General features: G+C 34.0%; 1 long non-coding RNA gene across 1 annotated transcript; it reads left to right on the top strand.

The window, feature by feature from the left end:
* Positions 1-17,274: 17,274 nt before the first annotated feature.
* LOC26527904 lies at positions 17,275-18,223 on the top strand. Its single transcript, XR_004364386.2, has 5 exons — positions 17,275-17,306; positions 17,365-17,507; positions 17,789-17,844; positions 17,898-17,958; positions 18,026-18,223. It is a non-coding gene; the product is annotated as an uncharacterized LOC26527904 (long non-coding RNA).
* The last annotated feature ends 1,056 nt before the right edge of the window (positions 18,224-19,279 follow it).

Genomic DNA, 19,279 nt, shown 5'->3' with positions numbered 1-19,279 from the left:
ATTTGATAGTTGTCTAATAGATAATACAAAGTTTGCTGCGCGTTTGTTACCTATTCTTAGTTCTTGTTTCTGGTTTCGCAATCTTCTCTTCTAATTGGCCGTAAGCCTTTCGATTCGTGCCGGATTTGACTTCTTATACATATACACAACTTTTCTGCCATGGACTCCAGCAATTTAATTTTATACGCCTAACACTTGTTTGTAAAACAAATATTTCTAAAATGATTGTAGACCATGACAAATCTTCTTCATTTGCATAATGAATTACATTCAATTTGTTTTTGTTTCTTGTTATATATTTTATATATTCTTGTTGATGAAAGTACTATAAAAAGTCGCTGAACTTTTCAAATCGAATTTCATTCAAAATTCGTTGATAATTTCTTATAAATATGCCATTCAATTTCCTCTTAAATCTGGCTTGCAATTGGAATCCACGATGCAAACGTCATTCGAAAAGCATTGGGCAAACTGTTCAGACAGTCGATTTCGAGTTGAGAGATCAACCCATCCTTAAGGATAGACGGAATGAAAGGACTTCGACAAATGGTAATCATACTGCTCTTGCTGATGTTTCAACATCAAGCAACAGCGCGAAACAAATGTCCAGATGAATTCAGGCCTCAACTCAAAAAGGACTTTACCGGAAAACCCATTACGCTGAATTTTCAAAAAAATATAGAATGTGATTATTAAAAAATAAAAAAGACTTTAACCATTATTTAATTTCATATATTCAAATAAATAGTTAACCCGTATTTATAAATACTTTTGGTTATTTTACAACTTAAATATAACTGATTGTAGATGCATACATAATAAAATAGGCACATATAAATTAATGAAATATATAAGTATACTGGTGTGTGCAATATGGGCTGCATCTATGTATATTTTCGCAATCACAGTTCGTCAAGCATCAGACAGAGTACAAAGACCTTTAAAGTACACCATATAGAAATTGCATTCATATATGAGTAAATGCATTGAATTCCTTTTAATCTGCTGCTGCATCTCACATAGTGCGGGAGGTACGAGTATTAACAAAATGAAAGTACTTTACGTCTTCGTATTTCTGCTGCTTGTAATGCAACTGCACCACTGCGTCGAAGGCAAGGAAATAGAGAGTGCTGCTGCTACACGTCTGAGCTTGAGGCCGTCAGTCAAAAGGACATTTGAAGGAAAACCTCAACGCATGTACCAAGTGAAACCAAAGAAAAATACTGCACATCAAAGCATATAAACATTGCAAACGGAATTTTAAACTTCGAAAAAATACAAATATTTTATAAACTTTTTAATATGTGCGTAATTATATATACAAATGATCCTGCCTTAATTCTGATCAAAATAATATAATGTGAAATATTAAATATTATATTTAAATAAAATAGAAATACGCCTTTTAACAGACTTCAGGTATCAGTTTGCTTATCGTTGAATTGATAGCGCATGAATATATGCAAATAGCTGATGTGAATTTGCTTCATTCTATTACTGTCTCTCATCTAGTCTCGTCACATTCATCAAAATGAAAGCACTTAACGTATTTGCATTTTTGCTGCTTCTGGTGGTATACTATGGCGATCCGACAGTAAATAACCGCTTGAGGCCGCAAATGCCAACGGACTTTGCAGGAAGACCTTTGCGTCTATTCCCAACTCTTACTGCAACGAATCCTTAACTTTAAAGTGATTTAAATATATTAACTAGAAATTGTACCGAATTCAGTCATTCTAAATAAAAACAATTGGGCAATTTATACGCTAATCTTAACAAATGACCAGCTTCAAGTGTTTCATCTTAACAATGACTTCACTACACAACAAGATTGAGTAATACTACAATCAAATGCGAATTGGATTTGACAATACCTGAGTGATAAATACCGAATCTTAAAAAGGGGAGTGTTAGATTCCATAAGCTGAAAGCAATTTAATGATCACACATTTATTTATGTTAGCTTAACAAATTATGATTCAGACCTTCATTTGGAATCAGTTCAGCCTGCTTATCAGCATCGCAATATATTTGAATACAAAGATTTAATTGAAGAAGCTTTTAATTTATTCCGTTGCTGATTCTCCTAGGGTGTCGACGTGTCTATTATATTTATATATTTTATGGCTGTTGCACGGGCGCAATTATGTTAAATTGGATTCCGGAGGAAAATCTCAATGCCTGTATACCAAAAATGCCAACAAAACTAAATAAAATATAAAACATTCCATACTTAAGTAAATTGATAAAATAAATAAAATGTAGTGCTTTATATATGTTTTTACTTGCATAATAGATGCGTTAGCAAAACCATGCATCTGCCTGACCCCACGACTAATTTACAGTCTATAAATACACATATACATACATACTATATAGCGATATGCTCAATCTGTTTATGTAGCGCAATGAAAAGCTTTGCATTAAAATAAAAATAAAGAGAAGAAACAAATTAAAGGTGCCTCAATAGACACACATACGCGCGCACATAAATTAAAACTGAGATCTCGTAAAACTAGCTTCAGCTCAAATTTGTTGTCGTTGGCGTCGACGTCGACGTCGCATTGTGGCTGCACTGCAACGGCCGTTGATCAAGTCGCTTTTCTGGCAGCTGTCTCTGTGGCTACTGTTGTTGTAGTTGTTGTTGTTGCACCACTCAAACTTGTTGCTGCTTACGAAAAAAAATAATAAATAAATAAAATATAAACATTTCGCTTTTTGCTGCAGTACAGATTTTAGTTGTGTTTCTTTTTATACCCTTTTGCAATATTGATTCAGAGGGCATATTGAAGTTGAGCCAGTGGTAAGTTGGAACTACTAGGCTAGCTACCAATTCTCTCTCTCTCTCTCTCTCTCTCTCTCTCTGTCTTTCTCTCTCACCCTCACTCTCTCCCTATCTTCCTCTATCCCACTCTCTGCCTCTCTCTCTCTCTCTCTCTCTCTCTCTCTCTCTCTCTCTCTCTCTCTCTCTCTCTCTCTCTCTCTCTCTCAACTCCTTTCAGTCTTTGTCTATCTTTCTTTTCCTCCCTCCGTCCGACTCCAACTTTAACTTTCATCTTTCACTCTCTGTTTGTAAACCTTTCGTTCTCTTGCTCTCCCTGTCTACATTTTTATTCTATTCGTTTCTCGACACTCCACTTTTATATTCTATCATGCTACATCGTATATCGGCTATAAAGCTTAGTCGCTGCTTAGGGTATCACCTCGTCGAGCACTCTCTTAAACTATTAAATAATTGTTGTGGTCGCAGCATCTAACAGCAAATCATTGCACTGTGCACTACAGACACAGACACACACACACAAGCACATTTAAGTATATAATATTGAGTATATACCATGTCTATATATATACATCTATGTGTGTGTGTGTTTGGCCAGGGTTCATCTTGATTGCTTCAGCAGCTGCCGTTGCCCTCTGCCTGCTGTTCGCGGCTCGCTGCTCGTTTAACCTCAGCGTTAGTTGAGCTGAAATTCAACACGAACAGCAGAAGCCAAGCGAAGCTCTGAAATGATTTGAAAATAATATACGTATAGTATATAGATAAATGAATATGTACAAGTAAAACAAACTGTTTATAATTCACAAAATATATGTAAAAAGTAAATAATGGTATATTATGGGCAACCTACAGATTCATTAGTCAATATCATTATAGGCATGACTGTCATCATTTTGACCATTCAAATTAGTCGCCACATTTTGTTTACGATTATTTTTCTTTTTTATTGTCCATTTTAAGCAGTTGCATTTATATTATATTTTACATTTTATTTTATTTATTTTTTTTTTCAAGTTGAAGTTTTTGTATAATCTTATAAATTATGGGAAAGATATTCAAACGGATCTGCCGATCGAATGGGACGGGGCGATCCGTAGATCTTACATTCGCCTTTTTAATGCTTTATATCATGCTAGACGCTCGTTTGTTTGGCTATATCTCAATGACCCAATGGCCGCACCGGCGTTTGACCGTTGTCATTATGCAATCTCGCCTCGATTTATGTTTTCATTTTATATCACTATAATTACATAATTTTTGTTGTTGTCTGTGCGTGTGTGTGTGTGTGTGTGTATTTGAAATGTCACAAGCCAACAAACGCAGTCGTCGCACAAAGCTTTGGGCTTCAGCTCTCTCTTAGTTATTAAATTTCTTTTTACAGCTTCGCCTAGGCTTACGTAAGCAGACGCCCGCAACGCCTGGCCACGCCCCCTTTCCCAGTTCATTAAACATCTGCAGTTGGACATTACAGCATCCAAAGCCTTTGAAGTCAATGTCTGTCAGAGTTTCCACTAATTGCCAGCTTCAGACTTTGCATGACTTTTTGTTTTTTTTTTTCAGTTTCAGTTTCATTTCGTTTGCATTGTTTCTTTCCGTTCCCGAAATTTAAAAGATTTGCATATAACTCGAAAAGCAAAAGAAATGCCAAATTAATTAACGTTCCAGATGAAAACAAAAGCAAAAAAAAAAATAATAATGCTTTCATCAGCTCTATTTAACTCTCATTATGCATTATTATGCATTATCATGATAAGCAAACCTAACTTGCATTACTTGTAGTATATTATGTACTGCATAGAGTGAAAAAACTTAGATTTCGATGGAGAGTTGCAACTCAGAGACGGCTTGATGTGCTGTCTACATGATTGTCGTTCCACCCCTTCAATATCAAGTAAGAAATTTCTGGCCGGGTCGCTCGACTACGATATTCTCTGAACTCTACAAGGAACTGATATATCAATAATTCTTCGCGTCTTTTGGCTCACATTAGAAACACACACACAGACACACACAGGCACGCATGCATAAACACGCATGGGCTGCATTATTAAAACTTGTGGAAATATTGATCATAACTTACTCGTTCAGGAAAAAATCATAGCTCCATGAATGGCTCTGAAACTGTGGGCCAACTCCTCTAGTGAATGTGACAAAAACAAAACTTAAAACTTTAGTTAGGACAACTGCATGACAAAAGCAGAATGCTACAAGACTCAATGTAATTTACATCAATGCCAAGCGCTGAATAATATGAATTTATCGCTTATGAAATAGAAAACATATTCATGATTCACAGAAATATAAATGCTCTTAGCTTAGAGCATCTAGCGAATTTATGACAGCAGCTAAATGCTCTGAGATTGCATGACTGAAGCTGAATGATATGCCACTCGATGGATCTATGAAACTTGTTGAAATATTGATCACAATTTACTCGCTAAATAAAGGGCATAGCCTTATGAATGATTAAGAAACTCTGCTCAACTCTTTTATCTACCTTTTTATCGATTTTGATAACCTTTTACTGACATATGTGGAAATAACTATTTATCGATTCCGATAACCATTTATCGATTTCGATAACTATTTATCGATTTCGATAACTATTTATCGATTTCGATAACTATTTATCGATTTCGATAACTTTTTACCGATATCTATGACATATGTGGAAATATTGATCATATTTGCTTCAAGCTGGAGTTAAGGCAGCTGCATGACAAAAGCTGACTGCTACGACACTCCCCGATGAATATTTATCGATTTCGATAACTCTTTATCGATAACTTTTATCGGTTTCCATAACTTGTTATCGGTTTCGATAACTTTTTATCGCTATCTATGACATATGTGGAAATATTGATCATATTTGCCATGCAAGTTGAGGCAGCTGCATGACAAAAGCTGAATGCTGCGACACTCGATGGAAGGTGCATTAACAAAACTCGTGGAAATATTGCTCGTACATCAATGTCAAAGACTGAATACTATAAAGCTTGTGGAAAAATGTATCCTCATTGCTCACGAAATAAAAAACATAATATGATTCACAGAAATATAAATGCTCTATTAAGAGCATTTTAGGTCTTCTAGTGAATTTATGCCAGAAACTAAGTGCGTTGAGACTGCATGACAGAAGCTGAATGATATGACACTCGATGGGTGGTATATTTATTAAACTTTCACATCTTGATTTTAACATTGAAATACACAAGTGTCTAGTATTTGAAATACGCCTTTCACAAATTTAATGAAGAGGTGACGGATTTACGGGTGGAGGTGAATTATAATAAAAACCGAAATATATACAATATACATTTATAACATGACAAAAGCTGACTACTACGACACTCCGCGATAACTATTTATGGATTTCGATAACTTATTATCGATTTCGATAACATATGTGGAAATATTGATCATATTTGCTTAAAACTGGAGTTAAGGCAGCTGCATGACAAAAGCTGACTGCTACGACACTCCCCGATGAATATTTATCGATTTCGATAACTTTTTATCGATTTCGATAACTTTTTATCGATTTCGATAACTTTTTATCGATTTCGATAACTTTTTTTATCGATTTCGATAACTTGTTATCGATTTCGATAACTTGTTATCGATTTCGATAACTTTTATCGGTTTCGATAGCTTTTTATCGATATATATGACATATGTGGAAATATTGATCATATTTGCCATGCAAGTTTCAAAAACTTGAGTTACGGCAGCTGCATGACAAAAGCTGAATGCTACGACACTCGATGGAAGGTGCATTAACAAAACTCGTGGAAATATTGCTCGTACATCAAAGACTGAATACTATAAAGCTTGTGGAAAAATGTATCCTCATTGCTCACGAAATAAAAAACATATTATGATTCACAGAAATATAAATGCTCTATTAAGAGCATTTTATGTCTTCTAGTGAATTTATGCCAGAAACTAAATGCCAGAAACTAAATGCGTTGAGACTGCATGACAGAAGCTGAATGATATGACACTCGATGGGTGGTATATTTATTAAACTTTCAGATCTTGATTTTAACATTGAAATACACAAGTGTCTAGTATTTGAAATACGCCTTTCACAAATTTAATGGAGAGGTGACGGATTTACGGGTGGAGGTGAATTATAATAAAAACCGAAATATATACGACACTCCGATAACTATTTATGGATTTCGATAACTTCTTATCGATTTCGATAACATTTTACCATATCTATGACATATGTGGAAATATTGATCATATTTGCTTAAAACTGGAGTTAAGGCAGCTGCATGACAAAAGCTGACTGCTACGACACTCCCCGATGAATATTTATCGATTTCGATAACTTGTTATCGATTTTGATAACCTTTTATCGATTTCGATAACTTTTTATCGATTTCGATAACTTTTTATCGATTTCGATAACTTTTATCGGTGTCGATAACTTTTTATCGCTATCTATGACATATGTGGATCATATTTGCCATGCAAGTTTCATAAACTTGAGTTAAGGCAGCTGCATGACAAAAGCTGAAATATATACAATATACAATATAACTATTTATGGATTTCGATAACTTCTTATCGATTTCGATAACATTTTACCAATGTCTATGACATATGTGGAAATATTGATCATATTTGCTTAAAACTGGAGTTAAGGCAGCTGCATGACAAAAGCTGACTGCTACGACACTCCCCGATAACTATTTATCGATTTCGATAACTTTTTATCGATTTCGATAACTATTTATCGATTTCGATAACTATTTATCGATTTCGATAAATAGTTACCGATATCTATGACATATGTGGAAATATTGATCATATTTGCTTCAAGCTGGAGTTAAGGCAGCTGCATGACAAAAGCTGACTGCTACAACATGAATATGAATCGATTTCGATGAATATTTATCGATTTCGATAACTTTTATCGATAACTTTTATCGGTTTCGATAACTTGTTATCGGTTTCGATAACTTTTTATCGCTATCTATGACATATGTGGAAATATTGATCATATTTGCCATGCAAGTTGAGTTAAGGCAGCTGCATGACAAAAGCTGAATGCTACGACACTCGATGGAAGGTGCATTAACAAAACTCGTGGAAATATTGATTCACAGAAATATAAATGCTCTATGAAGAGCATTTTAGGTCTTCTAGTGAATTTATGCCAGAAACTAAGTGCGTTGAGACTGCATGACAGAAGCTGAATGATATGACACTCGATGGGTGGTATATTTATTAAACTTTCAGATCTTGATTTTAACATTGAAATACACAAGTGTCTAGTATTTGAAATACGCCTTTCACAAATTTAATGAAGAGGTGACGGATTTACGGGTGGAGGTGAATTATAATAAAAACCGAAATATATACAATATACATTTATGACATGACAAAAGCTGACTGCTACGACACTCCCCGATAACTATTTATGGATTTCGATAACTTCTTATCGATTTCGATAACATTTTACCAATGTCTATGACATATGTGGAAATATTGATCATATTTGCTTAAAACTGGAGTTAAGGCAGCTGCATGACAAAAGCTGACTGCTACGACACTCCCCGATGAATATTTATCGATTTCGATAACTTTTTCGGATTCGATAACTTTTTATCGATTTCGATAACTTTTTATCGATTTCGATAACTTTTATCGGTGTCGATAACTTTTTATCGCTATCTATGACATATGTGGATCATATTTGCCATGCAAGTTTCATAAACTTGAGTTAAGGCAGCTGCATGACAAAAGCTGAAATATATACAATATACAATATAACTATTTATGGATTTCGATAACTTCTTATCGATTTCGATAACATTTTACCAATGTCTATGACATATGTGGAAATATTGATCATATTTGCTTAAAACTGGAGTTAAGGCAGCTGCATGACAAAAGCTGACTGCTACGACACTCCCCGATGAATATTTATCGATTTCGATAACTTTTTATCGATTTCGATAACTTTTTATCGCTATCTATGACATATGTGGAAATATTGATCATATTTGCCATGCAAGTTTCATAAACTTGAGTTAAGGCAGCTGCATGACAAAAGCTGAATGCTACGACACTCGATGGAAGGTGCATTAACAAAACTCGTGGAAATATTGCTCGTACATCAAAGACTGAATACTATAAAGCTTGTGGAAAAATGTATCCTCATTGCTCACGAAATAAAAAACATATTATGATTCACAGAAATATAAATGCTCTATTAAGAGCATTTTATGTCTTCTAGTGAATTTATGCCAGAAACTAAATGCCAGAAACTAAATGCGTTGAGACTGCATGACAGAAGCTGAATGATATGACACTCGATGGGTGGTATATTTATTAAACTTTCAGATCTTGATTTTAACATTGAAATACACAAGTGTCTAGTATTTGAAATACGCCTTTCACAAATTTAATGGAGAGGTGACGGATTTACGGGTGGAGGTGAATTATAATAAAAACCGAAATATATACGACACTCCGATAACTATTTATGGATTTCGATAACTTCTTATCGATTTCGATAACATTTTACCAATGTCTATGACATATGTGGAAATATTGATCATATTTGCTTAAAACTGGAGTTAAGGCAGCTGCATGACAAAAGCTGACTGCTACGACACTCCCCGATGAATATTTATCGATTTCGATAACTTTTTCGGATTCGATAACTTTTTATCGATTTCGATAACTTTTTATCGATTTCGATAACTTTTTATCGATTTCGATAACTTTTTATCGATTTCGATAACTTTTTATCGCTATCTATGACATATGTGGAAATATTGATCATATTTGCCATGCAAGTTTCATAAACTTGAGTTAAGGCAGCTGCATGACAAAAGCTGAATGCTACGACACTCGATGGAAGGTGCATTAACAAAACTCGTGGAAATATTGCTCGTACATCAAAGACTGAATACTATAAAGCTTGTGGAAAAATGTATCCTCATTGCTCACGAAATAAAAAACATATTATGATTCACAGAAATATAAATGCTCTATTAAGAGCATTTTATGTCTTCTAGTGAATTTATGCCAGAAACTAAATGCCAGAAACTAAATGCGTTGAGACTGCATGACAGAAGCTGAATGATATGACACTCGATGGGTGGTATATTTATTAAACTTTCAGATCTTGATTTTAACATTGAAATACACAAGTGTCTAGTATTTGAAATACGCCTTTCACAAATTTAATGGAGAGGTGACGGATTTACGGGTGGAGGTGAATTATAATAAAAACCGAAATATATACGACACTCCGATAACTATTTATGGATTTCGATAACTTCTTATCGATTTCGATAACATTTTACCATGTCTATGACATATGTGGAAATATTGATCATATTTGCTTAAAACTGGAGTTAAGGCAGCTGCATGACAAAAGCTGACTGCTACGACACTCCCCGATGAATATTTATCGATTTCGATAACTTTTTATCGATTTCGATAACTTTTTATCGATTTCGATAACTTTTATCGGTTTCGATAACTTTTTATCGCTATCTATGACATATGTGGATCATATTTGCCATGCAAGTTTCATAAACGTTAAGGCAGCTGCATGACAAAAGCTGAATGCTACGACACTCGATGGAAGGTGCATTAACAAAACTCGTGGAAATATTGCTCGTACATCAATGTCAAAGACTGAATACTATAAAGCTTGTGGAAAAATGTATCCTCATTGCTCACGAAATAAAAAACATAATATGATTCACAGAAATATAAATTCTCTATTAAGAGCATTTTAGGTCTTCTAGTGAATTTATGCCAGAAACTAAATGCGTTGAGACAGACAGAAACATGGAGGTGAATTATAATAAAAACCGAAATATATACAATATACAATATAACTATTTATGGATTTCGATAACTTTTTATCGATTTCGATAACTTTTTATCGATTTCGATAACTATTTATCGATTTCGATAACTATTTATCGATTTCGATAACTATTTATCGATTTCGATAAATAGTTACCGATATCTATGACATATGTGGAAATATTGATCATATTTGCTTCAAGCTGGAGTTAAGGCAGCTGCATGACAAAAGCTGACTGCTACAACATGAATATGAATCGATTTCGATGAATATTTATCGATTTCGATAACTTTTTATCGATAACTTTTATCGGTTTCGATAACTTGTTATCGGTTTCGATAACTTTTTATCGCTATCTATGACATATGTGGAAATATTGATCATATTTGCCATGCAAGTTGAGTTAAGGCAGCTGCATGACAAAAGCTGAATGCTACGACACTCGATGGAAGGTGCATTAACAAAACTCGTGGAAATATTGATTCACAGAAATATAAATGCTCTATGAAGAGCATTTTAGGTCTTCTAGTGAATTTATGCCAGAAACTAAGTGCGTTGAGACTGCATGGCAGAAGCTATCTATGACATATGTGGAAATATTGATCATATTTGCCATGCAAGTTTCATAAACTTGAGTTAAGGCAGCTGCATGACAAAAGCTGAATGCTACGACACTCGATGGAAGGTGCATTAACAAAACTCGTGGAAATATTGCTCGTACATCAAAGACTGAATACTATAAAGCTTGTGGAAAAATGTATCCTCATTGCTCACGAAATAAAAAACATATTATGATTCACAGAAATATAAATGCTCTATTAAGAGCATTTTATGTCTTCTAGTGAATTTATGCCAGAAACTAAATGCCAGAAACTAAATGCGTTGAGACTGCATGACAGAAGCTGAATGATATGACACTCGATGGGTGGTATATTTATTAAACATATGGTATATTTATGACATATGTGGAAATATTGATCATATTTGCTTAAAACTGGAGTTAAGGCAGCTGCATGACAAAAGCTGACTGCTACGACACTCCCCGATAACTATTTATCGATTTCGATAACTATTTATCGATTTCGATAACTATTTGTCGATTTCGATAAATAGTTACCGATATCTATGACATATGTGGAAATATTGATCATATTTGCTTCAAGCTGGAGTTAAGGCAGCTGCATGACAAAAGCTGACTGCTAAACATGAATATGAATCGATTTCGATGAATATTTATCGATTTCGATAACTTTTTATCGATAACTTTTTATCGATAACTTTTATCGGTTTCGATAACTTGTTATCGGTTTCGATAACTTTTTATCGCTATCTATGACATATGTGGAAATATTGATCATATTTGCCATGCAAGTTGAGTTAAGGCAGCTGCATGACAAAAGCTGAATGCTACGACACTCGATGGAAGGTGCATTAACAAAACTCGTGGAAATATTGATTCACAGAAATATAAATGCTCTATGAAGAGCATTTTAGGTCTTCTAGTGAATTTATGCCAGAAACTAAGTGCGTTGAGACTGCATGACAGAAGCTGAATGATATGACACTCGATGGGTGGTATATTTATTAAACTTTCAGATCTTGATTTTAACATTGAAATACACAAGTGTCTAGTATTTGAAATACGCCTTTCACAAATTTAATGAAGAGGTGACGGATTTACGGGTGGAGGTGAATTATAATAAAAACCGAAATATATACAATATACATTTATGACATGACAAAAGCTGACTGCTACGACACTCCCCGATAACTATTTATGGATTTCGATAACTTCTTATCGATTTCGATAACATTTTACCAATGTCTATGACATATGTGGAAATATTGATCATATTTGCTTAAAACTGGAGTTAAGGCAGCTGCATGACAAAAGCTGACTGCTACGACACTCCCCGATAAATATTTATCGATTTCGATAACTTTTTCGGATTCGATAACCTTTTATCGATTTCGATAACTTTTTATCGATTTCGATAACTTTTTATCGATTTCGATAACTTTTTATCGCTATCTATGACATATGTGGAAATATTGATCATATTTGCCACATATGCCAGAAACTAAATGCGTTGAGACTGCATGACAGAAGCTGAATGATATGACACTCGATGGGTGGTATATTTATTAAACATATGGTATATTTATGACATATGTGGAAATATTGATCATATTTGCTTAAAACTGGAGTTAAGGCAGCTGCATGACAAAAGCTGACTGCTACGACACTCCCCGATAACTATTTATCGATTTCGATAACTATTTATCGATTTCGATAACTATTTGTCGATTTCGATAAATAGTTACCGATATCTATGACATATGTGGAAATATTGATCATATTTGCTTCAAGCTGGAGTTAAGGCAGCTGCATGACAAAAGCTGACTGCTACAACATGAATATGAATCGATTTCGATGAATATTTATCGATTTCGATAACTTTTTATCGATAACTTTTATCGGTTTCGATAACTTGTTATCGGTTTCGATAACTTTTTATCGCTATCTATGACATATGTGGAAATATTGATCATATTTGCCATGCAAGTTGAGTTAAGGCAGCTGCATGACAAAAGCTGAATGCTACGACACTCGATGGAAGGTGCATTAACAAAACTCGTGGAAATATTGATTCACAGAAATATAAATGCTCTATGAAGAGCATTTTAGGTCTTCTAGTGAATTTATGCCAGAAACTAAGTGCGTTGAGACTGCATGACAGAAGCTGAATGATATGACACTCGATGGGTGGTATATTTATTAAACTTTCAGATCTTGATTTTAACATTGAAATACACAAGTGTCTAGTATTTGAAATACGCCTTTCACAAATTTAATGAAGAGGTGACGGATTTACGGGTGGAGGTGAATTATAATAAAAACCGAAATATATACAATATACATTTATGACATGACAAAAGCTGACTGCTACGACACTCCCCGATAACTATTTATGGATTTCGATAACTTCTTATCGATTTCGATAACATTTTACCAATGTCTATGACATATGTGGAAATATTGATCATATTTGCTTAAAACTGGAGTTAAGGCAGCTGCATGACAAAAGCTGACTGCTACGACACTCCCCGATAAATATTTATCGATTTCGATAACTTTTTCGGATTCGATAACCTTTTATCGATTTCGATAACTTTTTATCGATTTCGATAACTTTTTATCGCTATCTATGACATATGTGGAAATATTGATCATATTTGCCACATATGCCAGAAACTAAATGCGTTGAGACTGCATGACAGAAGCTGAATGATATGACACTCGATGGGTGGTATATTTATTAAACTTTCAGATCTTGATTTTAACATTGAAATACACAAGTGTCTAGTATTTGAAATACGCCTTTCACAAATTTAATGGAGAGGTGACGGAGGTGAATTATAATAAAAACCGAAATATATACGACACTCCGATAACTATTTATGGATTTCGATAACTTCTTATCGATTTCGATAACTATTTACCGATATCTATGACATATGTGGAAATATTGATCATATTTGCTTAAAACTGGAGTTAGGCAGCTGCATGACAAAAGCTGACTGCTACGACACTCCCCGATGAATATTTATCGATTTCGATAACTTGTTATCGATTTCGATAACTTTTATCGATTTCGATAACTTTTTATCGATTTCGATAACTTTTATCGGTTTCGATAACTTTTTATCGCTATCTATGACATATGTGGATCATATTTGCCATGCAAGTTTCATAAACTTGAGTTAAGGCAGCTGCATGACAAAAGCTGAATGCTACGACACTCGATGGAAGGTGCATTAACAAAACTCGTGGAAATATTGCTCGTACATCAATGTCAAAGACTGAATACTATAAAGCTTGTGGAAAAATGTATCCTCATTGCTCACGAAATAAAAAACATAATATGATTCACAGAAATATAAATGCTCTATTAAGAGCATTTTAGGTCTTCTAGTGAATTTATGCCAGAAACTAAATGCCAGAAACTAAATGCGTTGAGACTGCATGACAGAAGCTGAATGATATGACACTCGATGGGTGGTATATTTATTAAACTTTAATGGAGTGGTGACGGATTTACGGGTGAGGGTGAATTATAATAAAAACCGAAATATATACAATATACATTTATGACATGACAAAAGCTGACTGCTACGACACTCCCCGATGAATATTTATCGATTTCGATAACTTTTTTTTTATCGATTTCGATATTTTTTTCGATTTCGATAACTTTTTTATCGATTTCGATAACTTGTTGTCGATTTCGATAACTTTATCGGTTTCGATAACTTTTCACCGATATCTATTACATATGTGGAAATATTGATCATATTTGCTTAAAACTGGAGTTAGGCAGCTGCATGACAAAAGCTGACTGCTACGACACTCCCCGATGAATATTTATCGATTTCGATAACTTGTTATCGATTTCGATAACTTTTTATCGATTTCGATAACTTGCTATCGATTTCGATAACTTTTTATCGATTTCGATAACTTTTTATCTATTTCGATAACTTTTTATCGATTTCGATAACTTTTTATCGATTTCGATAACTTTTTATCGATTTCGATAACTTTTTATCGATTTCGATAACTTTTTATCGATTTCGATAACTTTTTATCGATTTCGATAACTTTTTATCGATTTCGATAACTTTTTATCGATTTCGATAACTTTATCGGTTTCGATAGCTTTTCACCGATATCTATGACATATGTGGAAATATTGATCATATATGCTTAAAACTGGAGTTAAGGCAGCTGCATGACAAAAGCTGAATGCTACGACACTCCCCGATGAATATTTATCGATTTCGATAACTTTTTATCGATTTCGATCACTTTTTTATAGAATTCGATAACTTTTTATCGCTATCTATGACATATGTGGAAATATTGATCTTCTGAGATCGACGTGTTAAAACGTATGGACAGATGGACGGACGGACGGACGGACGGACAAACAGAGTGCTAAATCGACTCAGCTCGTCGCCCTGATCAGGAATGTATATACTTTATGGGGTCTGCCACGCCTCCTTCGGTCTGTTCCATACATTGCAATAAAAGCATTATACGCTGATTTCCCATTTTCAATGGGTTCAGCGTATAATAAAAATATACCTAATGCCCTAACATACCAAATTTATGTTAGCTATTATTATTATTGATATTTTTTATCTTAGTCAAATATAAAATAAATTTTATTATTATATGTACATACATACATATTTATACATCAAATCCAATGAACTTATCTCTCATGTCATGCTACTACTATTTTAAGCTTGAATTCGTAGAACATTTGTATGCTTAACAAATGTCGCGACATCTTAATCTTTTAACCTGAGTGAACTCACTTTTCTGGTTTCTGTGCTCATCTACATAATTGTTTAACAATATTCAAGATCAAGTTCAAGGTCAAAGCAGCTGTGGAATTAACTGAATGATTTCGAAATTAACTTTAATGAGACTTAAACGTTTCCAAAATGAAATAAAAATAATGTCTAAAATCTCAGCAGAAATAGTTTTAATTAAATTGAACGTGAATTCGCGTATGTTAATTAAGCTTTAATCTTTCTATTTTTTCTACAATAGTATATATGCATATGGCCAGTCATTGTGAATAGCTACGGCGCAATTGTGCAGTCAGTGTGAATTAATTTTTTGCATATTTCCGAATTCAAATTTGTTGCCAGCGAATTACAATTTTGTAACTGTCTAATATGGGACTTAATGCAGATTATTTTAGGTGGATTTTATGATTATTTTTTGCTGTTTATAAATACAATTTTCTTTTTATTATGCAGATCTGAAAAGATTATTTTTAGTTTTACTTGATTTTCGTTGGTGTATTTCGATCGAAGCAACTGGATTTGCGCTTTGTTAGTTTGGGAATTGGCGGTACCAAGCGGAGACTTGGCACCAGCGACTTGGCTTGGCGAAATGTCTGGGAATGTACCGGCAGCAGGTGAAAAACAAAAGGTGCTGTTAATGCTGCCTTTACGACTCGACAGAAAGCAATGAAAGATGCTGGCCCATGTGTGTGTGTGTGTGTGGTTGTGTTTATATATGGTTACATATGTACAAGTGCCCCAAGCACATGCATAGACATGCTTGTCGGCTTAATAACTAATCACAGATGTACACGAAACAACAAAAAACCAAAAGCCAAAAAACAGAAATAAAAATAAGAAACAGAGAAAATAAAACACCGCAAAGCTCGTAAATAACAGCCACACAATTTGTTGACGCCATTTTGATTTTGTTTAAAATTAGCTAATATTAAAAAAAGAAAAAAAAGGTTTTTGAAAAAAAAAAAGGTAAACAAGCAGCAGAAAAAACGAAGTAAACATCTTTTTTGCTTGTCATGCGTGACATTCCCAATACTTTACAGCTATAGTCGAATTCGCAATGCCCTATCTAACGAATCGATTGCCATGGAACAGCTATTCTAAAGCCCGCTCATATTTCAATATTTGTACATTGAATGCATCTGATTTCCCACTGGAAGCGACAATTATATATCAAGTTAGTCACGGGAGAGTGGAATCCAATTAGCAATAGTGTATTAGAATAATTTTGTTTTCCAGGGGTATTTTATAATATTTTATGTAGGTAAGGCAACACAACGGGTATTCACATTATACAATGTAGAAGATTGCCATGCTCTTTTTATTTATTTTACTAACCATAACTCTTAAATTGCAGTTGCCTTACAAAAAAAGTACCGAAGATCGAGATTTATGGATTATATAATTTATAGATCTTGCTGACATCAGTAAACTGCATTACTTGGGTCTAAAGCCAAAAGAGATATGGATGAAGTCGTCAACGCTCATTCGCTTTAATAGGTATTACTTCATCTAAAACGTTTATATTTAATTTGTCATGCTCTAAGAGAGTATAAATATCTATTATATATATGTACATATATGCATCATTTTATCAATCGGTAGAACAGCTACTTTCATCAGCTACTTTCACAGTTTTTGTGTTTAAGAGTTCTAGTTTATCCGGATTTGACATGCCCACAAGGGGCGTAACTATTGTATATAGATATATGCATAACCTAATACTCTACGAAAGCTATATTTTTTCTTCAGTATATCGAGTATCATAAATTATTTAACAGCTCAAACGAATTCAGCTACTGTACCTTGTTCTGGATCACCTTAGAGCTTAGACCTGGTATTTATTTGTTTGTCTTTTTTGTGATTCATCAGTATAAAGAATAATTCCAGCAAATTGATGATGCTCATATAAACCGCATCCCACATTTACCTCGCGTGGAACAACACTCAGGTGCTATCAGCTATTTAGCACCACACAAATGTATATATCTAACATATATTATATATATATTATCCAGCTCACATCGAGGCATGCAACTACAACTACAAGTGTCTGATTTGAACTGGATTGCAGGGAGATCACATTATTATATTTCATTCATGTGTGGAGATCCGCAAATTAAAGATAGTTTTGTTTTGAAGCATGGAGAAATTTAAATTGTAATTTATCATTATTATTCTATATAAAGGCCAATTGGATATGGTTTTAATTTTAAGTTCATTTTTTTCTATTCATCCTACCTACATCTATCTTAGCAATTAACACCATCCGTTCTGGCAAGCCCATTTAACAGTTTTCTAGTTCAAGCTCTGTTGGTTGTTTGGTTTCAGTTGGCTTCGAAGCTTCGTGTTGAATGTCAATGACTTGGTTGGTTGGTTGGAGTTGTTGTTGTTGTTGATGTTGATGTAGCTGTAGGCAGTGGCATTTGCAGTGTTCATTTGTCAACAACAACAGCAGCAACAATGTACAACAACTAGCAACAAACTCTGTCGCCCTCAATGCCCAAGCAGCGTTGCGCTTTTTAACGCTTTTTTTCCTATTATTATTATTTGCTAAGCAGATCATAAATGCTTAGCCAAAACAACAACAGAAAACATATTTGGCTTGAAATGGCATTTAGAAATGTTAATTGCCAGATTTATAACTATGGGAGTGTTTTGTGAATCCGAAAACGAAAAGAACACAGCAGCTTCATTAAGAAAACTTCAGTGGAAAAGTTCAAATTTCCAGCTGAGTTAATCATTAAGAATCGAGCTATCAAAGTTGCCAGCAAAATGTATTTTAGGAAGAGAAGATGCATCGGAGTATAAAAGTAGAACGTCAGTATATTTTAATATATATTCCGTTTCGGGTTCAGCACATCAAAGCTCTATGGAAAAGTTTAAATCGCTTAATAAATTATTATTAATACATTTCATTAACAAGTGAATATATATTCAGATAAATTCAAGGTAGAAAACCAATGAATAGACGCATTGTCTCGCTTGCTTACGCATGTTTATCAAAAACTGCAGGACTTGCGCGTGAAGGAAAACAAAGCACAAGGTTTTTCACACTAAGGTGGCAAAAGTTTCAAATTTTTTGACAACAGCCAACAACAATAAAATGAATAATAAATAAATAAATAGAATCAAATGTCAAAGCCCGCTACTGTTATATATATTTCTAAATGTACTTATGAATATTTAACTGAATTTGTTTTTCGACATCTTGGTAGACAATGGCTGGATTTTTCTTATTGCAAGCTGAGTTACCAAATGCGATTTGCGAA

This window comes from Drosophila mojavensis, unplaced genomic scaffold (assembly GCF_018153725.1).
Source record: "Drosophila mojavensis isolate 15081-1352.22 unplaced genomic scaffold, ASM1815372v1 contig_74, whole genome shotgun sequence".
Classification (NCBI taxonomy): domain Eukaryota; kingdom Metazoa; phylum Arthropoda; class Insecta; order Diptera; family Drosophilidae; genus Drosophila; species Drosophila mojavensis.
Note: the sequence above shows the minus strand (reverse complement) of the source record. Positions and strands in the feature narration are given on the sequence as shown.